Source organism: Schistocerca nitens, chromosome 1 (assembly GCF_023898315.1).
Source record: "Schistocerca nitens isolate TAMUIC-IGC-003100 chromosome 1, iqSchNite1.1, whole genome shotgun sequence".
Classification (NCBI taxonomy): domain Eukaryota; kingdom Metazoa; phylum Arthropoda; class Insecta; order Orthoptera; family Acrididae; genus Schistocerca; species Schistocerca nitens.
In genome coordinates this window covers 522,011,260-522,033,909 of record NC_064614.1, presented here as the reverse complement: position 1 = coordinate 522,033,909, position 22,650 = coordinate 522,011,260, and the positions used below count along the sequence as shown (strand labels likewise).

The following is a 22,650-nucleotide window of genomic DNA, read 5'->3' as shown; positions in this document are numbered from 1 at the left end:
TTTGGCCAATCTATTGCAAGATGGCACTTGGCACGTTTATGAACGTTGCCATGCAAGAATACACGCCTGGGGGGGGGGGGGGGTACACTGTGTACTGATGTGACAGTTCCCCCCCCCCCCTTCTTATTATGACATCTGTCTTTCATTCGATCTGAACTTATCATATACTTCTACAATGATGAATTACCTGTGACATCACTTGTCAATTAAATGACATTTTCCTTGAAAGTATTGCATTTTTTCCCAGTAGTTTATATTGAGGGGACTGTTCATAAAGAGTTCTATCGTGATGTTCTAATATGTTTGAGGAAGTAAACGAGAAGAAAACATCCACATAAGAGGGGAGGAGGGAGGGGGGAGGTAAGACTGACTGGGTACGCACCATGACAATGAAAAACTGCATACGGCCTTCATGATTCACGAAATATTCACCAAAAACAAGACAGCAGTTGTTTTCTCAACCCTCGCACTCAACAGACTTAGTTCTATGTGATTCATAAGGGGATTTCTCTTAAGATGAGGTGGAAAATAAGGTCAAGTTAAGACGTAATAATTTTAATTAACATATTTTGGGAATTGTTGAATGCCACCGCCTATAATTTGAGAAACAGCCAACGACTGAAATTAATGCTGCAAGCAGTGTGTGGCGGCGCTGGACGGAACGGCCACTGTATTTTTTAGTGCGCGAGGCAGAGCAGGGCGGTGGGCTGGGAGCCCCACAGAGGCCTCAGTTAAGCAGGTCGGCTGCCAGGGCGGTCGATGTGGCGTGGCGTGCGAGGGTGGCGGCGGCCTACTGACCCACAGCCAGGCCCGCCCCCGCCTACCCCAGCCGGCGGGGCCTTGTGCGCCGGGCAGCCAAGCCCGCCCGCTGGGAGCACCGCTTTAAGGCCTACCACTGTCGGAAACTGGGTAACCCATGCGCATTACCAATGACGGGCGTAGACGCTGAAGTAAGCGACAGTAGGCAACTAGGACAACTTATTATTATTGTTTCTCTTTATGGGAGGTGTGTGTGTGTGTGTGTGTGTGTGTGTGTGTCCGTGAATCATTACTAAGCATAAAAGCGAGTTCCGTTTAGCGTACTAAGTGATACTTACTGACGTCTTCACATCCAAAACTCACGCACGATCTCGTCTTGATAGTGAATAGCTTTTCAGTCCAATATCGGAATGATGAAGTAAAGATGTTCCGTACGCACGCCCCAAAAATGATGGAATTTTCCATGCGGCGGTAAAATTCAAATACACGTATTTGTTTCGGACACCGAGGACAAACTGCGGGCAATTATCCCTCAAAGAATAAGGAAGAAACAAGGTCAAATTGGTCGTCGTGCAGTGCCAAAAAGTCGTGTGCGAAGATGCGATGTCCGGAACCGTGGGACTGCTACGGTTGCAGGTTCGAATCCTGCCTCGGGCATGGATGTGTATGATGTCCATAGGTTAGTTAGGTTTAAGTAGTTCTAAGTTCGAGGGGACTGATGACCTAAGATGTTAAGTCCCATAGTGCTCAGAGCCATTTGAACCATTTGAAGATGTAATTTTTCAAGGGGTCTTATCGTGGATTCTACTGATCACACATGTAAGAGGTCAAGTATTTGGTTAGCCCTTAGCCTAAGACCACTTCGACACCTGTCGGAAGAATGGGCATACTGTAGCTATCCTAAAGCACAGGGTCAAAACTGAAACATTACATACTTTCTCCAGCTCAGGCGAATTTCCATTACGTGTGGTCTAGGGAGTACCATAGGTGACTTATAAAAGGACCATTTGTTAATTGGGATACACCTCGGGAAACCCCGAAGAACCACAATTTTTGGGTACGAAAAATATCAACTGTCGGGATGGCCACATCTATAATTTCTATTCATGGTAGATTGTCAAAATTTTTACCATATGTTCGTAAGATGAAGTTCTCGGGGGAACTTGAAACTTTATTCCACATCTTATCCCTTAACGAAGTTCCAGCGGTTCAAAGTTACCATAGTGATGCACGTAAAATACCAACGTAGTACTCGGTCTGAGGCGTAACTGTAGTTTTAACTGACGTAGTGAACATGTGACAAGAGTTCTAGGGTCATTGCAAGAGTTCTGAGGGTTCCATACTATGTTTTCCGTCAGCAATTTTTCACCAACGAAACTTTATGGCGCATTTTCGCTGCATAATGGGCATTTCACGTCTATACTAATAAACCCAAAGTGGTACTGCAGTGACAAAATTAGACTAAAAAGTGCCTAAGAAGAACTTAAAATTATTATAAAAAAAACATTTTCACTCTTTTACGATACAAATCATAAGCCGTGAGTTTTCGATAAACTGCGATCGATGAGCAAAGTTCCCAGAAAGATGTAAAGCAAACCATTTTCTGTTAACCTTATATTATGGCTAGTTCTTTGTTGATTATATGTGTCAAAGTATTTAAATCTATCGAAGTATATAAATAAACTGTAAAAACTTTACTGGCCTACAGTATTCGTTTCACATAAGCAGCACACCCGCTGTAGCAGGGAAAAGAAGGGAACCACACGAAAAACGCACCTGTCGGAGAAAAATAAATTTAAAAAATGGCGTTACGTTCCTCTTTAAAAGACTGATGGAAAATTGGGGAACCTGCTGCCTCAGTCCACATTCCACCTCATTCTCCAAAAGTTTTGGCATGGGAACATATTCGCTCTTTTTGTGCACAAAGACAGTGGCAGAGAAACAGTGACGGTGGAATACAGAGGAGACAGTGCCAGTAAGAGTGCTTAGTGGCAGTGAAAGGGAAAGAGAGATGCATGAACACAATAGCAGTGCGAACCAAAGAGAGAGGAGACAAAGACATTGATGCTCAGTAACAAACAGTGGCAGTAAAAGAGAAAGAGACACGAGTGGAAATAGAAACAATGGGACCAAAAAATGAGACAGTGGAAATGAAAAAATAGATGAGTGGGGACCATGCACAGGCTTAAGGCTTCCGGACCTTTCCAGAACAGCAAACTTTAACTCGTAGATGCAGCAAATGGCGCATTTTCGACCGAAATTTTAAACAAGTTTGTACGGGAGAAAACGTAAGTTGGACCCCCCCCCCCCCCCCAGAAATTTTGAGCTGCCGAGGTATCGTGGAGACGGTGGCAGTGGGAAAGGTAGACAAAAGGAGACAGCGTCAGTGAGAGAGGAGATAATGGTAGCGGGATATATTGTAAATCAGTGGGAGAAAAAGGAGAGAGTGAAGAGGGGCATACATTCGACAGTGGCAGTGAGAGGAATGTGAAGACTTAACTACAAAGAGGAACTCGGTAAAAGGATTTCAGATGTTCTGTGTTTAAAGAGCTCATATAATTGCATGCCAAAATTTTTGGTGAAGAATTCGGAATGAGGACTGGGGCAGCTTGCTCCCCATCCTTTCCGTCCGAGCTTTTGAAATACGAACATATTGGCATTTTTGTGTACCGACAGGAGCATTTTTCCGCTGGTGAACGCAAGTCCGATTTGCGTGTATTCATAACTTTCGCTAACCAGTGTAAAAATCCCTGCGGGGCAATGGTAACGAACTACCAGTGCCTATCCAGCGTCATTGTATTGGATGGAATTATTCGCAACGGCTTCGTGTGTCCGATCGTCTTTCCATCTCACAGGTATCTCTAATTTCACTTTCTGTGAGATGTACAGGGACGTGAAAAAGGTATTCTGTATGTTGGCAGGTGTAGTACGAATCAAAACAATAAAAATATCCAGTAAACATGGACTGACAGTACTGACATTGTGGGGCGGTACTTTGCACCGCATACGTACTGCTCTTATTATCAATTGGCAACATACATAAATGAGTGTGTTATGAGCTCCCAATAAACCAGCTATACTAAGGGCAGGGTTGGTGGTGGTCGGACCCCAAGTACTGATCGTTAAAAGTCAGCACCATATGGAACATTTATTGTTGATTGTGCTCCGTTTCAGAGTGCTGTCAACCCCAGCGATCTAACAGTTGTGACACTTAAGTAGCGTGGTAAAGTTTTGTTGGTTTTACTTGGAGCGTGAATGACTCTGATTAATAATAATATTTATATTTTAAATGCACTACTGAATATGAGACACCATAGCAAAAGTTCCACAAATACTTAAATACCAGTTTTCCTCCACTCCCTGCGTGGTTTTACAACATAATTATTGTACCTTGATAGATTTAAGTACCGCATTTCAATAATAAATGAAAAGCACCAGTTTGCTTTTGTTCTACAATATTACTTTTATTGTTACCGGTTTTCGGCTTACAAGGCCATCTTCAGACATTTACTGAGTCTGAAGATGGCCTTGTAAGCCGAAAACCGGTTAACAGTAAAAGTAATATTCTAGAACAAAAGCAAACTGGTGCTTTTCATTTATTATAATGTTGTTCAACCAAGAACCGACGGAAGATTCTGTTAACCGCATTTGAAGATGACCCCTTGTCTCTGACGTAAGCGGCCAACCGCTTAGCGCGCAGCCAAATTAAACACGTCGATTACAATTTAAAATCTCAAAATATTACTGTCTCTTTAATTATTTTTGTTTGTTACTGATGAGGAAATCTACACTCTTAAGAATCTCTTAACGTTAGTTGATATCTCTGGATTTGACTTTTAGTCGCTAGATGCATATCGTTATAAAATAGGCTGATAACCGCTGGCCGCACGAATGCTTGATTCGGGCCACAAGTGGTGATCGGAATGTAGTTTGACGACCACTGGCCTACAGTAAACAAATTAGGACACATTTCTCTGTTATTGACCATGGAAACAACATGTAGCGAACATTCTGTAGTGTTGTTGCCGTAAATCGTATTCTCAGTTCTGGTAAGTGCAGCAGGTACACTAGTCCTAATGGAACCTGTTTGTCTTGGAGCTAGGGAGCCAGAGTCCGACAGGCACTGAAAACATGTTTGAATATCTGTGTAGATGGTACTGAGCGTTCCAGATATTTTACAACATACAGGACAGGGGCTCGACGTTTGCCTCCATTTGCCCAAACGTCACTGAAAATCATGGCTACTATTTCCCGTGTAGAATAATGGATTTCCTTTATACTTGTAGGCTCAAAGATAAAACTACAATGTAAAAGTATTTTGCAAACTTATCAAATCACAAACTGGTTCCATTAGAACTAATTTATGTGCTGCATTATTCAAAATGGAGAATAGGGCTTACAGTAACAACACATGTTTATTGCATGTTGTATCCATGGACAATAGCAGAGGAATGTGTTCTCATTTGTTTACGGCGTTCTGTAGGTCATTAGTAGTGGCAAGAAGCTTGCAGCAGAAGATACATTTTAGAGTCCATGTTTATTTGATTAGTTACATACTATCACCTCTCAAAAAAGGGAATGCGTTTTTTTTAACACCATGTATATCGTCTCCCTAGCTGTGAGAAGAAGCTTCTGCAGTGCAGACTCTTACGTGGTTGCATTATGATGGAATCCCAGTGGATTTCCATGTAACGATGCGGAGGCAACTGCACAACGCTTTCTCCGGTCGATGGATCGGACGAGGCGCTCTCGTAGCATAACCCCTTGATCGCCAGACCCGGACCCTAAGGACGTTTACTGTGGGGAAGACGGTTGTAAATGTCGTGGATAGGATCCGCATACAACGTACACAGCGTGCTCCCTGGAGCGCCTTTCGGATGCGGGCTGTTGCATATGAAAAAGTTTTGCGGCCCATTTCGTTGCGTTGATGTAGATACCACTTCGCACACCATGTTTAAGCACCATGGCAGTGTCTCGTCTTCAGAAATGAAATATACAGGATGCTCCATGGTATGAATTATACAGGATGCTCCATGGGACGAATGAAATGATTTCTACCTGCTTGAAAATTTTGCCTTTGCGTACATGTGTTTGTTAGACATTTATACCTGATCTTTGCACGGATCATCTCTCTGAATTCGTTCCCAGCATTCAAAATCGACAGGTATAAATACGGAAATTACTGTTCACACATCATAGACATCACGAAGGACGCACAAAATGGTTCAAATGGCTCTGAGCACTATGGGACTTAACATCTGAGGTCATCAGTCCCCTAGACTTAGAACTTCTTAAACCTAACTAATCTAAGGGCAGCACTCACGTCCATTCCCGAGGCAGGATTCTAACCTGCGACCGTAGCAGCAGCGCGGTTCCGGACTAAAGCGCCTAGAGCCGCTCGGCCACAAAGCTCGGCTGGCAATTGCAAATAGGTATTCTGTTTGCAAGTTAACGAATATTCTGGAAAATGTAGTAGAAGCAAAGTGAAGGGTATTCTGTTTGCAAGTTAACGAATATACTGGAAAATGTAGTAGAAGTAAAGTGAAGAGTACGTGTTGTGTGTAATTTGTATATTGGTAAACAGATGTATTGCAAATGAAAAAACAGGAGCTTCCAAAATCCACTTTGCTCCTATTCTGTACATTTAAGAAGCGGGAAAAAACGGTTCATCGTATCAGATATCTAGTGTTACTGGTGTATGTTAGGGTAACTTCCACAACAAAACGAACGGACTTAACAATAATTGCTCATTAAAGGAACTGATTTCAAACAAATACAGAGCAGGCCACGCGACGCTATTTTGTTTGCTATTTCATATGAATTTGAAATACAATTCCTCCCAATAGAGAGCCAACTAAAATTGAGCTCTGGTTCAGTTGAAACCAAAACTAGAATGTTGTGTGCAGGTTTCATATGTAGCTATAACCAGACACTGAGTCGTCTTTAAATTTGTCTAATCGTACGGCTACTTAAAGTACATGGCAACGAAATTTTCGCCTATTTTTGCTCTCGTCTCCAATAACCATTAGGACCAGGTGTTTCGACCTCGACTAAACAAGGAACACGATCCTCCTCCGATAATTATTGAAACACCTACGCCAACTTAAAAAGAAAATTACTCCGTCTGATAACAGATTAACTGATGCGGAATACGCATATCACCAAACGGCAGTACAATAGTACTGGAAGAACAGCGGAAACCTCATTCGCGCCGCCCGCAACCTGGCCGAATCAGGGCCATCGATCCGAACCCTTATTTACGTCACGGTTCTTTCAGGCCACGAAAAGAACACGTTGCACGTTCTACTTGTATACTGGCTCGTTAATAAAGGAGCATCTGCAGTAACTGTCTTATGTTGTCCTAGAACCTGATCCAAGAGCTTTGAGTGCTCAGCTTCGACCGCTACGGTCGTAGGTTCGAATCCTGCCTCGGGCATGGATGTGTGTGATGTCCTTAGGATAGTTAGGTTTAAGTAGTTCTACGTTCTAGGGGGCTGATGACCTCAGAAGTTAAGTCCCATAGTGTTCAGAGCCATTTGAACCATTTTTGCCCAGCTTCCTTAAACATTCGTCATTTATGAAGATCTTGCCCCCTTACGAGTATTCTGTGTGTGTGTGTGTGTGTGTGTGTGTGTGTGTGTGTGTGTGTTTCCATTACACTCGTTCGGTAGTCCATTTAATACTGTCTCACCACAGGCACACTAAGATATTTGAAGTCTAGGGCTGTGTATCTAATTTACATGGAAACTATCACGTTATTTATCTACACGCCAATTCAACATTTGCCTTGGCTATATGAACAGAAGATCAAATACCAACTAAATATTCGTTGGCATGTTCGGTTGTTGTTTTCTCCACGTGATGGGTTTGAGGGATAAGAATTAGCGAGATGGGGCAGTGATCAAGGCTCATTCTGAATTAGCGGTGCTCAGTTCCGCGCCTATCATCCAGATTTAGGTTTTAATCAATAGAGTAAGACGAGCGGCTCGTGATTCCAATGAAGGTGACACCGCCGTCTAACGGCATCTCCGATGGAACTTCAAATCCTTCAGTTCCTTCCATCCTTCCTTCCTTCTTCACGAGGTATAGAACAAGTAGTACTAAATAGACGTGACAGTTAACAGAATCAATATTCACTATGTGCGACAGGATCGACTGATAGATGATATTGTTTTATTAAAATAATAATAAAAGCATTGTCGGATGTTTATAGGCCATACGCTACCTTATCAGATTTGAGTCTCAGTCCTCTTCTAGGTACGCGTCGCACATAAACGCTGCGCATTCATTGGTTACTAAATTAGATACACATAATTAGTAGCGTGTAGCACTCCATTTCACCTTGATGACAGTGGCGTCACATCATGAAGTCGAAAATATAGATCCATGAACCCTCGATCGCCGTCCATAACTCACTGGAAACTGGATGGAAATGGGCCTAAGGCACGTACATCTCACTAAAAGTCGTCCCTGACTTACTCACAAAATCGTCAGGTGACCCGCGCGGAGTAGAAGCACCAGCTTGTCTGGAGTGTTTCTCAGTGTGGAAGTGACAAACGGCTGCAGAGTCTTCTTTGATAGTACATCAGCCTGTGTCGCGCTATAGGTGAACAAGCGGAAGCACATGATCGGACAATAAGTTCCTCTTATGTTCGCTGGTGAGAGACGAGGAAAGATCTATCAAAGCTATGTAAGCGTCCGCCATACGTGAATACCTCCACGACCTGTGTAAACAATGCCCTGCTGGTAAACGTGACACATTGGCTCTTGTGACCTACGTACTCTGTCGGCGAATACTAACGTGTATTGCCACTCATCGATTCAGACGACTTGTTTCTGTGCTTCTAACAGCCAATGACGAAGTTTCTTTGCTTAAGAATATCTCTGTTGCGTGTAGTGAGAGGGGTCTTGGCTTGCGTGTCGCAAGTGATGAGGCAGCTGTGGATGGTAGGGCTGCACGTCGGTTGTTATTGTCCAGCGGTGTATTAGCGATTGATTTGCTGCACTGTAGTTCCTAGAGTAGCTGTCAGAACCCGCGACAGTATAAAGTGATCTCTATCGTCAATATGTTCTTACCGGTGGAAGCTGACTGTGATACTGGAAGTTTTCCTATAATACACATAGACACATAGATAGCCCACTGTCCCAAGCGTCGGGCATTCAAGATACCGCCATTACCAAATGCACTGATGCCGCACGCCTTGCGCAACCTGCGCTCTATTAATGATCATTACAAGGTATGATGACATTCCAGTCACGTGACAATTTAGCAACTCCGTTCGTCATAGGCACAGGAGCACACTCTCTACAACACGGCACTTACCTCAAATTCTGCATGGTAGTATTTATTCGCTGCAGAGGATTTACAGTGTTAAATTTCCAAACATTGTACTTTCATGCCTCCGCAATTCTGTCTTGTGTTTCTATATTAAAAATATATCAAATGGCTCTGAGAACTATGGGACTTAACGGCTGTGGTCATCAGTGCTCTAGAACTTAGAACTACTTAAACCTAACTAACCTAAGGACATCACACACATCCATGCCCGAGGCAGGATTCGAATCTGCGACCGTAGCGGTCACGCGGTTGAACGACTGTAGCGCCTAGAACCGCACGGCCACTCCGGTCGGCTTGTGTTTCTATGCATACACATGATAAATACAATAATGGCATACTGAAAAATTCACACCGAAACTCGAGGCGCGTAACATACCCACAACCTATTGCCAACGATGGTCACAACGTTACACCGAGACCTTGGAAGCCAGTTTCCACGGCTTTAGTACACAGGTGAAGCGTAAAGCTGAACTGTACAGTAGAACAGAGATTCGAAGTGGAACTAATAATAAAACGATTTACATAAGAAAAATTCCTAGCATATTTAGGATAGCCTCAGTGTCGAAAACCATGCATACGTACACAATTTCAGTGCTTTTACTCACTGTGGAGCTACTAATATCAGTGCACCGGAAAAATATTAATGAAATATTTTAAAAATCAGCAACACATGATCCCCTCACAACTAGTAATTTTTTGGGAAAGAAAGGCCATGTCTATTTAAACTTACATAACTTACCAGCAACCATTCAACATATTATAAATTACAGTGTGGTTCCACAATTATGACGTCCATTTTCGTAATTTGTAATATCTGTAATCTATATGCGTAATATCTCTGCACTTCTTTGATCTTAACTCTTTGGCTATAGCTTCTGTGTTCGAATGTAAACACGTTGAGTGTTGTGAGTGTATGTGCTTCTGAAGTTACTAACAAAGTAAAGTGCCACTACTTCTTCAAAGAAATAATATGGGAGCAATAATAATTAGCGTCGTGACTAATATACAGTTATCCCCTAAAAAACGGAATGCTTTTGTAAAAAATATTGATAAATGTACATAATGTGAAAACGATATGGATACATCAGCTATATGTAAGTACCAAATTATTTTAGACCACATATCGCTTAGCCATTTCCAAATGTTTCATTCGCGCTTATTTAGTCATCACCACATTACCTGCTTTTGAATTAAACTGCGATCTCCACCGCTGAGAATGGAAACATGTTCATGAATCTAAACCATCTTAAAAAAACACTGCACTATTTGAAACAGAGCCAGTGTTGCACACAACATCCTTTACTATCAAGCAAGTGTCATCAGCAAAGCGAAATATTTTAGAACTACCCGTAATAATGGAGGGCATATCATTTGTATAAATAAGGAACACTGATCCCTGGGGCACCTCACATTTGACCGTACTCCACTCAGACCCCACATCACACACTGAATAATGATCTTTTGCTATCAGCGCAGTAAGACTGAGCGAAGTGTAGGCGTGACAGAACGGAAAAAAGGAGTGATCGTGTTTAGACGTATCCATGACTACACAACAAATTAAATTTCCTGATTTGTTCATTTATAAATTCGGATGGTTTAACGTGTCTATAAGGAGTGGTCCACCAATCCCAAGAATGTAACATGGAGTAAGAACATTGGCCGCTTTACAAAAAGGGAGAAAGGGATAATGTAGACAATTTTCGACCTATTTCTATACCATCAGTGTCGCTAAAGTTATTGAAAAGGCTGTGTATGTAAGGATAATTGATCATTTTACATCACATAATTTGCTGTCAAATGTACAGTTCGGCTATATTCTCTTTTTCCCTGAGAGGTACTGGATGGATTAAACAAAAGGTTTCGAACGCTAGGCATATTTTTTTGATTTAACTAAGGCGTTTGATTGTGTTGATCGCAATATGTTGCTCCAGAAGTTGGACCATGACGGAATTCGGGGAGTAGCTCACAATCGGTTCACCTCTTACTTTCACAACAGCCACACAAAAGGTCATTATTCACAGTGTTGAGAATGGCTGTGATGTGGGGTCTGAGTGGAGTACGGTCAAATGTGAGGTGTCCCAGGGGTCAGTGCTGGGGACACTCCTGTTCCTTATTTATACAAATGATATGCCCTCCAGTATTACGTGTAGTTCTAAAATATTTCTGTTTGCTGATGACACTTGCTTGGTAGTAAAGGATGTTGTGTGCAACACTGGCTCTGTTTCAAATAGTGCAGTTCATGACATAACTTCATGGCTTGTAGAAAACAAACTAACGCTTAAACATAGTAAGACACAGTTTTTACAGCTTCTACAACACAATTCAACAAAACCCGACATTTTAATTTCACAGAATGGGCATATGACTAGTGAAACTGAACAGTACAACTTTCTAGGTGTTCAGATAGGTAGTAAACTGTCGTGGAAAGGCCACGTTCAGGATCTTGTTCGAAGACTTAATGCTGCAATTTTCACTGTTCGAACGGCATCTGAAGTAAGTTATCGTTCGACACGAAAATTAGTCTACTCTGCTGATTTTCATTCGCTTATGTCGTATGGTATTATATTTTGAGGTAACTCTTCCCATTCTAAAAGGATATTTTTGGCTCAAAAACAGGCAGTTCAAGCAATAAGTGATGTAAATTCGCGAACCTCTTGTCGACCCCTACTCACGAGTCTGGGTACTTTGACATTGGCCTCTCAATATATATATTCTCTACTGTCGTTTCATGGTAACAATATCAGCTTATTCCCACGAATTAGCAGCTTTCTCTCAGTTAATACCCGGCAGAAATCCAATCTGCATTTGGATCGCACTTCCTTCACTCTTGAGCGGAAAGGTGTCCAGTATACTACTGCATCCATTTTCAATATGCTATCACAAGAATTCAAAAATCTTAGCAGTAATCCGCGCTCTTTCAAATCGAAACTGAAGAGTTTCCTGATAGGTCAATCCTTCTATTGAGGAATTCCTTGAAAAATTAGGCTGAGTCTGACGTTATATTGTTGATTATGTTTACTTAAATTTACAACTTGACTTTTCTTGAGTTCATAAATATTTTATTTTATCTGTTATTACTTTTATATTGTAATTTCATGTACTGACACGTTCCATGACCTTGGAGATTTGCTCCTCAATTTTCAATTTGGTCCTACGGAGCTATACGTGTAAACAAATAAACATTAATCGACAGAGATTGGAGACTAGTGTCACGCCTTGTCAGTGAGTATTAGCTCCAAACAGAACAGGGATTGCTGCTGTCAATGAACGTAGGTCCATCTCAACCAGTTTCCGACCAGACATTGCGAAGGGAACTGCGTGCAGTGGACATTTTGGAGCCTGGTGCTGCGTAGCAGCAAATGAAGCTGCACATCTTGAATGGGTAAAACAAAGACAAAGACTGGAATGTTGCTTACTGAAGACGTGCACTGTGATCGCATGAGTCGCGATTTTAGTTCTTTTCAAATAATGCAAAGCGCCGAGGCAAGAGGTGACCCAATAAGGCGTATAACCCGTGGTGTATAATGGCACTTTTATAATTGTAGCCATGTACAGGTCCCCACTGGGAAATTTTCAGCTATTTTTGAAAAACTTGGATTCCTTGTTGTGCTACCTGTCAGACAGAGGAAAGCAAATTATTGTTGGTGGGGATTTGAATGCAGATTTTCTGCAAGAGTCCGATAGAAAGCTTGACCTTGAAGTATTACTTGATTCTTTCAATTTGACGTCAGTTATTGATTTTCCTACTCAGGTGGTAGAATAAAGCAGCACACTGATAGATAAGGTTTTTATAGACCAAAAATTTCATCAAATTAAATCTTCTCCTGTTAGGAATGGTCTATCTGATTATGACGCACAGCTAGTTACAGTATATGACATAGCTCCGTACAGTAACGCAAAACAGTCCTCAAAAATATTGCGTTCAGGTAACGATTTAACAACTGCAAATTTTAGGGGTAGCTTGCAACAGTTAGACTGGGATGAACTGCACAGGGAACCAGATGCTAATTTAAAATTTTACCTAGTTCATGATACCTTTGTGAGTATATTTGGAAACAGTTTTCCTACGAAAACAGTGAAATGTAGTTGTAGGAAACCATCGAAAAAGCCATGGCTTACTAAGGGATAAAAATATGAAAGGGGAAATGTTTCTTATAGCTAGTAGGAACAGTGAAACATTGTACAAACTACTGCACTGTATTAAGCAAAGTTATTAAAAAGTCCAGAAGCATGTGCATTATGTCTGAGATTAGCACATCTGATAATAAAATTAAAACAATTTGGAACATTATGAAAAGGGAAACACGGCAACCGAGACCACAGGAACACTGTATTTCTATCAAACACAATAAAAAGTGTGTTAAGAAGAAGTCAGAAGTAGAAAACATTTTTAATAATAATTTTTTAAATGTTGTTGAGAAAATAGGTTCCAGCTATTCATCAGAAAATGCAAGGCAGTATATGGAAGAGGCAGTACCTACACAATTTGATAAAATTGAAATTCAACCCACCTCTCCTACAGAAATTAGGAAAATAATAAATTCACTCTACAGTAAAAGCTCACATGGAACTGATGGTATTTCCAGCAGAGTACTAAAAGGTTGTTCCCAACAGATAAGTAGATTCTCAGCCACATATATAGTAGCTCACTGAAACAAGGCATTTTTCCAGATAGACTGAAATACGCTACTGTTAAAACATTGCATAAAATGCTAACAACTACCCCAATCTCACTCCTGACATCTTTATCCACAATTCTTGAAAAAGTAATGTATTCAAGAATAGCATCATATATTTGTAAAAAAGAAGTACGTACTAAAAAAAAATGTCAATTTTGTTTTCGAAAAGGCTTTTCAACAGAAAATGCTGTATATGCTTTCACTGATCAAATATTAAATGCATTAATAAGCGAACATCACCCATTGAGATATTTTGTGATCTCTTAAAGGCTTTTGACTATGTGAATCATGAAATTCTTCTAGGTAAGGTTACGTATTGTGGTATGAGTGTCATATTTAACTGGAAAAATGTGAAAGGTTGAAATTAACAGTACAGGTGGTCTGCAAAAATCAGCAGTCCTCTAACTGGGTAGGTATCAAGAAAGGTGTCCCAAAGGGTTCAGTCTTGGGTCCCTTACTGTTCTTAATATATATAAATGACTTGCCATATAATATTCATGGAGATGAAAAGCTAGTTCTTTTTCATGCTGATGCAAGTATGGTAATTACACTCAAAAACAAGAATCACCAGAGGAAATTGTAAATAATATCTTTCACAAAATTATTAAGTGGGTTTCTGCAAATTGCCTCTCAGCAAATTTTGAAAAAACACAGTATATACAATTCTGTACAGTAAATGGCATAAGCCGGCCGGTGTGACCGAGCGGTTCTAGGCGCTTCAGTTTGGAACCGCGCGACCGCAACGGTCGCAGGTTCGAATCCTGCCTCGGGCATGGATGTGTGTGATGTCATTAGGTTAGTTAGGTTTACGTAGTTCTAAGTTCTAGGGGACTGATGACCTCAGAAGTTAAGTCCCATAGTGCTCAGAGCCATTTGAACCAAATGGGATAACACCATTGGTCAATATAGACTATGAACAGAAGTCTGTTGCTAAGACAGAATATTCAAAATTTCTGGGTGTGTGCACTGATGACGAATTGGAAGAAACACATTGATGATCTGCTGAAACTGCTACGTTCAGCTACTTAATCTATTAAGGTTATTACAAATTTTGGTGATAAACATATCAGTAAATTAGCCTACAATGGCTATTTTCATTCACTGCTTTCATATGGCATCATATTTTGGGGTAATTCGTCATTAAAAGAAAAAGTATTCATTGCACAAAGGCGTGTAATCAGAATAACGGCTGGAGCCCACCCAAGATCACCTTGCAGACATTTATTTAAGGAATTCTGGGTATTCACATTACCTTCACAATACATAAATTCACTTATGAAATTTGTAATTAATACCCCATCCCAATTCAAAAATAACATCGTAGTGCTTAGCTACAACACTAGAAGGAAGGATGCTTCACTATTCTTTGACGCAGAAAGGGATGAATTACGATGTCACAAAAATCATTGGTCTTTTGCCAAATAACTTTAAAAGTCTGACAGGTAGCCAACCAACATTTAAAAACAAATTAAAAGAATTTCTGAAAGATAACTACTTCTACACAATAGACGAATTTTTAGATATGAAGTAGTATCAGTTTAAAGAAATATTTTTTTGGGTAAAGAAAACTTATGTTGTAGTGCTACGTTCCACATCTTTACTAAATGTCGTATTCATGATCTATGAAACAAGTATTAATGTATGTATATGTTTGTACAGTGTAGTTCAGGTCAGAGATGATACTGAGATGTTCTAGAAGTATTTTCCGTATCATGACTTGGCCCAATTCATTCTGGTTACCGTGAACATCAACCAGGGTGCTCATTTCACCATTCTCGGTGACCAAGCGTTGCCTTATAATGAGTATCAACATGTCTTCTAAAACAACAGGCATATTCACAGAGCTATTCGCCTTTTTTTCTGATTCGAAACCCACTCTAGCACCCTGTATCATCTCGACAAGCCCCTCAAATCACCAGATCTTAATCCCACGCTAAATGTCTGGAACTTATGGAATAGCGGATGAAACTGGGCAAACAACGTCCGCGCAAACTAGTTAAGTCCATTATCAAGGTCGGAGTCGGTGCTACACGGAATTAGCGTGGTGTCTCCTGTCAGCCCCTCCCCCTTAAGCTGAGGCCGGTGCGGTGTTGAAGCAGCGTGACCCTGCAGGCTGCGGGCTGGCGGACCGCGGCACGCGATGCCACGCCACGCCACACCGCGTCGCTCCCATCGATCGGTCCGGGCTGTGCCGGCCGACCTGCCCCAGCCTACACGCCTACCAGCGCCGAACTCTTGACTCCTCCCAAATCTTGCGTCTCACCTCGGCTGTAGCGCCAGCGTTCAGTTTCACCTCGCATCGCTAACCCTGCCGGTGCTGACGCAGCACTGATTTCTTTCACAAATAACAGCAGTTGTAATCTCAAGTGTAACCTAAGAAACCCTTAACGTTCGATCGGTTATTGTGCATAAAACTGCCTGCTAGAATGGAAAATGGCATCGATAACGATATGGGTAAAAACACTACTTTGATTCGGAAAGTGCGAAACAAAATTAGCAAATTTAAATCAGCTACTGAAATTACACCTGTACTATGACAGAAAGCGATGTTTCGGAAATTGAATAACGACACAAAAATTAACACTGTATGCACTACCGCCAGTCCATATACTGACAAAGTAATCAACATGTGAGCAACTCGGAGGATATCATCGAGCGACTGAATAATGGTCCCGATACGGTCCACAAAATGGTTAAATTTAGTCTGAAACAGTTCAGCAAAGCAGCACAAATAAAAAACTAAACTCCTCCCGAACAGGCCATGAAGGCCCAAAGGTACCGACCGGCCGCTGTGTCATCCTCAGACCTTCTCAATCAAATAGCTCCTCAGTTTTCCTCACAAAGGCTGAGTGCACCCCGCTTGCCAACTGCGCTCGGCAGACCGGATGGTCACCCATCCAAGTGCTAGCCCAGCCCGACAGAGCTTAACTTCGGTGATCTGACGGGAACCGGTGTTACCACTGCGGCGAGGCCGTTGGCAAAGCAGCACAAATACTAAGTACTAAATAAGTACCAAATCCTGACGACCTCATGTCTGTGTAAGGCTGCTTCCGTCAGTGTAACCCTTACTTCAATCAGATGTTACATATTCCGCTGCCGAAAATGGTGACACCGCTTTCTGTAAACAAGGTACACAAACAGAGGAATTCTGGTAAGACACTGGAACACGACGATCGCGGAAAATAAAAACATACATATGAATAAAAAAATCGTATAGAGTACGAGGAACGCGAACTTGACCAGGTGTGGTCAACTGCTGGTGCTGTCTGAATTCCAATTTTTCTTCATGTTAATATGAAATTCGGTGCATAAGAATAACGCACAGACAAAAGAAAGAACAAAAATTACAGTTACCTGACCCTGTTATTTTCTTTACAACACTGCCTTCCATTATATGGAAACAAAATAAACGTGTATTGACACCGTATTTTCCTAAAAAATAAAGGGATATCATTATGGTTTACACATGCCTACTGATTACACCCATAGCAAAATATGCATTGTTAATATGTTGTGCCTAGTGAAAATTTTTATCAGCCCAGGACTCCATCCCACAATTCTTTGTTTTTTTAGACCTATCGCCTTAACCATTAGGTTATCTGAACAGGCTTCCAGTCATGATTCAAACTTTCATTGTCACTCCTCCTTCCAACATTCAGAATTCTCTTCCTGTTCAAGAATAAGTCGTCTTTTTCACAAGGGCACTTATGTATAACACAAAAAGAATCTCAAACAGAACATTCTGCTTAGACGTAGCGTTCCATAGAGGATGCACCATTTCCCCCCATGACAATGGTAGCAGGAACCGCTTGACCTGGCTGTCGTAAAAGGTGGGCGCCTTACAATACACAGGGGTCAGCCAGACTCCAGATCATAGATAAAGTCTTTTTCCGGAAAGCAACACAGACGCTCTTTCAGACTACTGCGAATCCTCTCAAAGACTCTAAGTGCTTTCATGAAATAAAAATTATCTCCCCGATGGGAAGTGTCCTTAGGAGTATTGTAGTTTAAGTAGGCGTTTTCAGGTAAATGAACAAATTCTGAAACAACTGACCGAAATGGTGCTGTAAGTCTAAGCCGAATTACAGTTTCTTATAAAAAAAATACTAACGGCATCTGAAGAACGGCACACACTACAGAAGAATTTATTTCAGAATCAAATACAAGACATAAGTAGTAGGGCAATGGGTGTGCGGGGCTATTTTATTAGTGCACGTTGTCTACACCAGGGGCAAGCATACATTCTGGCGCAAACCTATTTTTCTGCTCCATGTCACCCTTAACCTATTTTTCTCTTTTGACTGACTGGTCCTATTGTTCTACCCCACTTATGATTTCAAATTAATTAAATTGTGACAGCTGATTGATTTATGACCCACTCCCTTTCACTTATTCTTCTGCTAAGCGGTTTGTGACCCTCTGGTGATAATCCATCCTTCCAAGGAACCCTCCCCTCCTGCTCCCCCGCCAATACAAGTACACTTTCAGGCCTCAGTGACTCGAATGGCCCCATTCCACTCTATCAATCTGATCGATTAATTAATTGAATCGAAAAGTTAATTAACCCCTCCCTATCTCGGAAGCCCCCAGCTGATACCCTACCCTCACCAACCTGGAAATTGGCGGGAAAAGACTCAACTGAATGGCTGTTTGGTGGGGGAGTCGATTGAAGTGTGTGGAATATTTGTAAATAATTTCTAGTAGACAAGGCAATGTGTGGAATATTGTTTGTTAAACAGTTTATGGGATACAAGGCAGTGTTTGGAATATAGTTTATTTGTTTTTTTAAAGAATTTGTCAGGATTTTGGTTGCAGTGTATGGAATACTGTTAATTTAAACATTTTGGGAATGACAAGGCAGCATGGAATATTTAAACAGTTGCAGCGCTTTTTTATTCCGAATGTGCAAGAGATTTATCGACATAACTGACTGCATACAATTACACTGTTAAAAATCATTCACACCGACTGCAGGTAACTGGGCTCCCACACCCCGACTACTCTGCCGATCCACCACTTTGCATATTCCCACACTTGCAGGCTGCACTATGCCTGCTCGGACCCCATGACTGCTGTCATGTTGGCTGCTGCAATGCCAAACACCTTGTACAACACGCATGCTGGAAGTCACGCTAATCACTGAACAAAGAGTCAGGTGGCGGGAACCCTTTGATATTTGATACCTGACAAGTTCCCGTCAATCTCTCTCTCTCTCTCAAGTGGCCACATCATGTCGCATGCCACTGCCGGATCTGCTTGCACCATAAGTTGCGGTCAGATAAAACCGCAAACAAAGCAGTGCTTTCCTGGTAAACTGCCAGCTGTGGATGTCTTGGAAATATTCCTTCTCTCTATCAGACTGATTGACTAATTAAATCGACACCCTTTGTGTGTAACAGTTTTTCCTTGCTTCCTGTTGGTGGACACTAGGACTGAAATATTGGCAGGATCCGATCCTGCAACTACTCAGTTTAAAAACCCTACTGGACTCTCTTCTTTCTCTTGCCTCTTATCAGTGGATACTGATACAGTTAGGTCATTTGGTAGGGAGTCAGTTACGTTGAGGTAACTGAAAATTTCAAATTTCAGCTCAGTTGCATGCTATATCCTAAAACATTCTGCAGGAGGGCTGGACTGGTGTGTATGCTGACAATACCATTATTTGAAACAATAAGTTGATCAATTGGGAATTTGATGTTGTGATTGGGTTTTTAAAGCACTATAAGCTGGTTATCTCATCTACACCAGGATGAAGAATGATGGTGGTGGTGGTGGTGATGATGATGATGAGGATGAGGAGGAGGAGGAGGAGGAGGAAGAGGAAGGTCTACCACGTGATGGGAAAGTAACAACAAGCATCACTGCAAGACAGAATCCACTGTGATGTACTGAAAAGGAGTAAACAGCACACACTTAAACCTGGATCCAATCCATAGTAGTAGTTGTGGTGGTTAGATGTTGGAGGTCGCACATCTCGCATGCTCATGTCTTGATGTCCGCGTGCAGTGCCCCAGGCCAGAGAGTCACACAGTGCTAGTTGCCGTAGTGCACACAAACCTCGGTCTCGTCCCACCAGAGAGGACCACCTGTGCGTGGAGGGCGTCTGGGGATGACTGGAGTGGCAGGAATTCAGGCATTGTCAATATGTCCAGTGCCAGCACTTACCAGTGATAGAGACTGAATCTTCTGAAATTTCCACATAAAAATCGGAGAAGAGTCGCAACACACGTGATCACGACAGTTGCTCAACAAAACACATGCTGAGTATTAGTTCGCTATTCACCCAACCAGAGGGCGACAAAGTTATACCCCACCTTACTGGTTCAGGAGACTCAGCAACGGCTCGTGCTTTAAGCCGGAAATGTACATTTGTTCCGAGCACTGGATATCATCATCACCCACCCGCTTGCCATGCATAATCAGATATTTATCACTGTAATTATAATTAAATATTATAACTGTAGCGCCAATCTGGTCGGATTCGACGATGACCAAGGATCAGAAATACCACTTACTGAAGACTGTGGCTCTGGAAATATCAGCATCTATATCCTTCCTGGGAGTGGATATAATTTTCCCTGTAAAATCTTTCATCCCCCTTATAGCTATTGAAGTGTTAAAATTGCAGTTTTCCAAGTCAAATCCATACTCGCCTTATGACCAGAGATAATCATTTTCTTTGCACATGCTGGAACAATGACTGCAGTAAGTTTACACCCAAACACAACTTTATGAGCCTGCCGATCACAGGGAATCTATCGCACATCCCCTATTACGAGGGTTGGAACTTTAATAGTGGCAACGATTTATTTACAGCTTGTACAAAATAGATACGTGCTTCAAAGTTTTACTTAGCTTCAAAGTAGTCACCAGCATTGTGTATAACCCGTTGCCAGCGATGTGGAAGTCGTAGGATACTCTTAGCAGTGCCAGTTGTGTTGACAGTTCGAGCGGCGCGGTCTATTGCCTGATGAATTTGTAGCAGTTCTGAAGCGAATGCCGTGAAGTGTTTCCTTCAGTTTAGAAATCGAGCTGAATTTACGAGGGCTAAAATCAGGGGAGTATAGCACTTAGCAGCCCCAGCAGCCCCATCACTCAAACAAATCAGTAACAGCTTGCACTGTACATGCTTCAGCATTGTCCTGCAAAATGATGGTCAGGTCTTGCATAAAGTGCCATCACTGTTGTCTCTAAGCTGGTCGTAGGTTGTGTTCCAAAACTGAACAGCATAGAAACAGAAGTGATGACACTTTCTGCTGGACCTGGCCATCATTTTGCCGGACAATGCTCAAGCATGTACAGTGCAAGCTGTGACTGATTTGTTTGACTGATGGGGCTGCTAAGTGCTATACCACCTACTGCACTCCTCTGACTTAAGCCCTCGTGAGTTCAACTCGATTTCTAAACTGAAGGAAACACTTCACGACATTCGCTTCAGAACTGCTATAAATTCATCAGGCAATAGACAGCACCGCTCGAACAGCCAACACAACTGGCACTGCTAAGAGTATCCTACGGCTTCCACATCGCTGGCAACGGGTTATACACGATGCTGGTAACTACTTTGAAGGTCGGTAAAACTTTGAGACACATATCTATTTTGTATGAGCTGTAAATAAATAGTTGCCACTATTAAAGTTCCAACCCTCGTATGTACAATACTTCACCAATAAAAGAATGCTGGTGGCACCAAACAACACTGAGCGAAAATCCGCGATGGATGGACATGGCTCATTTGTTTTTCTTGTGAGTGGTACCAGTGTGTCTTAGGAAGAGAGACGTAATCGTCTTGTAAGTGACGATATCGCAACGACCATGTTACTGTCACCCTGCATAAAAACCGGCCTTGATTTTATAGGCACATACAAGTATTGCTAACATATCCATGTTAAAAACTAGACTTTATTTATAAATCAACGTATGGTATTGCTTCCAAATGAAATGGTCTTCCAAACAAATACTGCTACACTGAATATAGACGGTGTTCGCAGGGTGTGTTTCAACAGACGAAAAGTATAGGTGCATGTCGCCAGTGGAATAAGCTCGTAATAAAATCATCCTTACCACCGAATTTAGAAAGTGATTCAGCAGAGGAACATGGCATAAAGCCGATATTTGCAACTCCATCTTGCCGCCATTAGTCAATGCTAATAAATAATATTTGTAGCACATTCTATCTCAATACCATGTAGACAGTGTACCAGAGGTTCTGTGATATATCCACAGGATTATATGTGAGGGATGATGATTGTTGATTGAGAATGATCACATACAGTAGATGGTGTGCAATGTGAGGAATCACTTAAAAAATACAAAACTAGACTGAAGTCATATGAAATGTACAAAACCCTATCATCAATACACTAGCTTTTCAGATCTATAGTGTAACGCTTCCTGGTAGAAATGCTATCTGCAATTTGGAATCAAGTCTTCCCATTCAACCACATGCTTGCGTTTCATCATTTGGAGATGTATTTTAATGATTACAGTCACTGGTGAATCATACCTGTGGCACTCTCACATCTCGAAACGAGTCATTTTTTCGAACATATCTGCTAAGGACTCCATACAGCAAAACTCCACTGTCTTTTTAGACAGCCCCTCTGTATCTTGTAACTGTGCCTTAATCTTTGTCCCACCCTCCCTGCAGCTTTGACCATGTGATCAGTCCAATTTCAGTCGTAACCGAGCAGAAGTGGGAGCACGCTGTAACTAAGACAGTCTGCACCCCATGGAGAAACAGGGTGAGCTGAGTTAATGCGACAGAACTGTGTTTTGACCACCCACTGGAAATGAGAACATGTTGTCATAGCTCTGCCAACCATGTACAATTTGTAAGGCGAGTGTCAAATGAAGCTTTCTCCTGCAACAAGA

The 22,650-nt window shown here is 41.7% G+C and overlaps 1 protein-coding gene and 1 pseudogene across 1 annotated transcript in view; both read right to left on the bottom strand.

The window, feature by feature from the left end:
- LOC126253284 (nuclear hormone receptor FTZ-F1) overlaps positions 1-22,650 on the bottom strand; it is a 1,090,123-nt gene that overhangs the window by 684,248 nt on the left and 383,225 nt on the right. The window lies entirely within an intron of this gene.
- On the bottom strand, positions 16,638-16,755 carry LOC126212417 (5S ribosomal RNA; annotated as a pseudogene).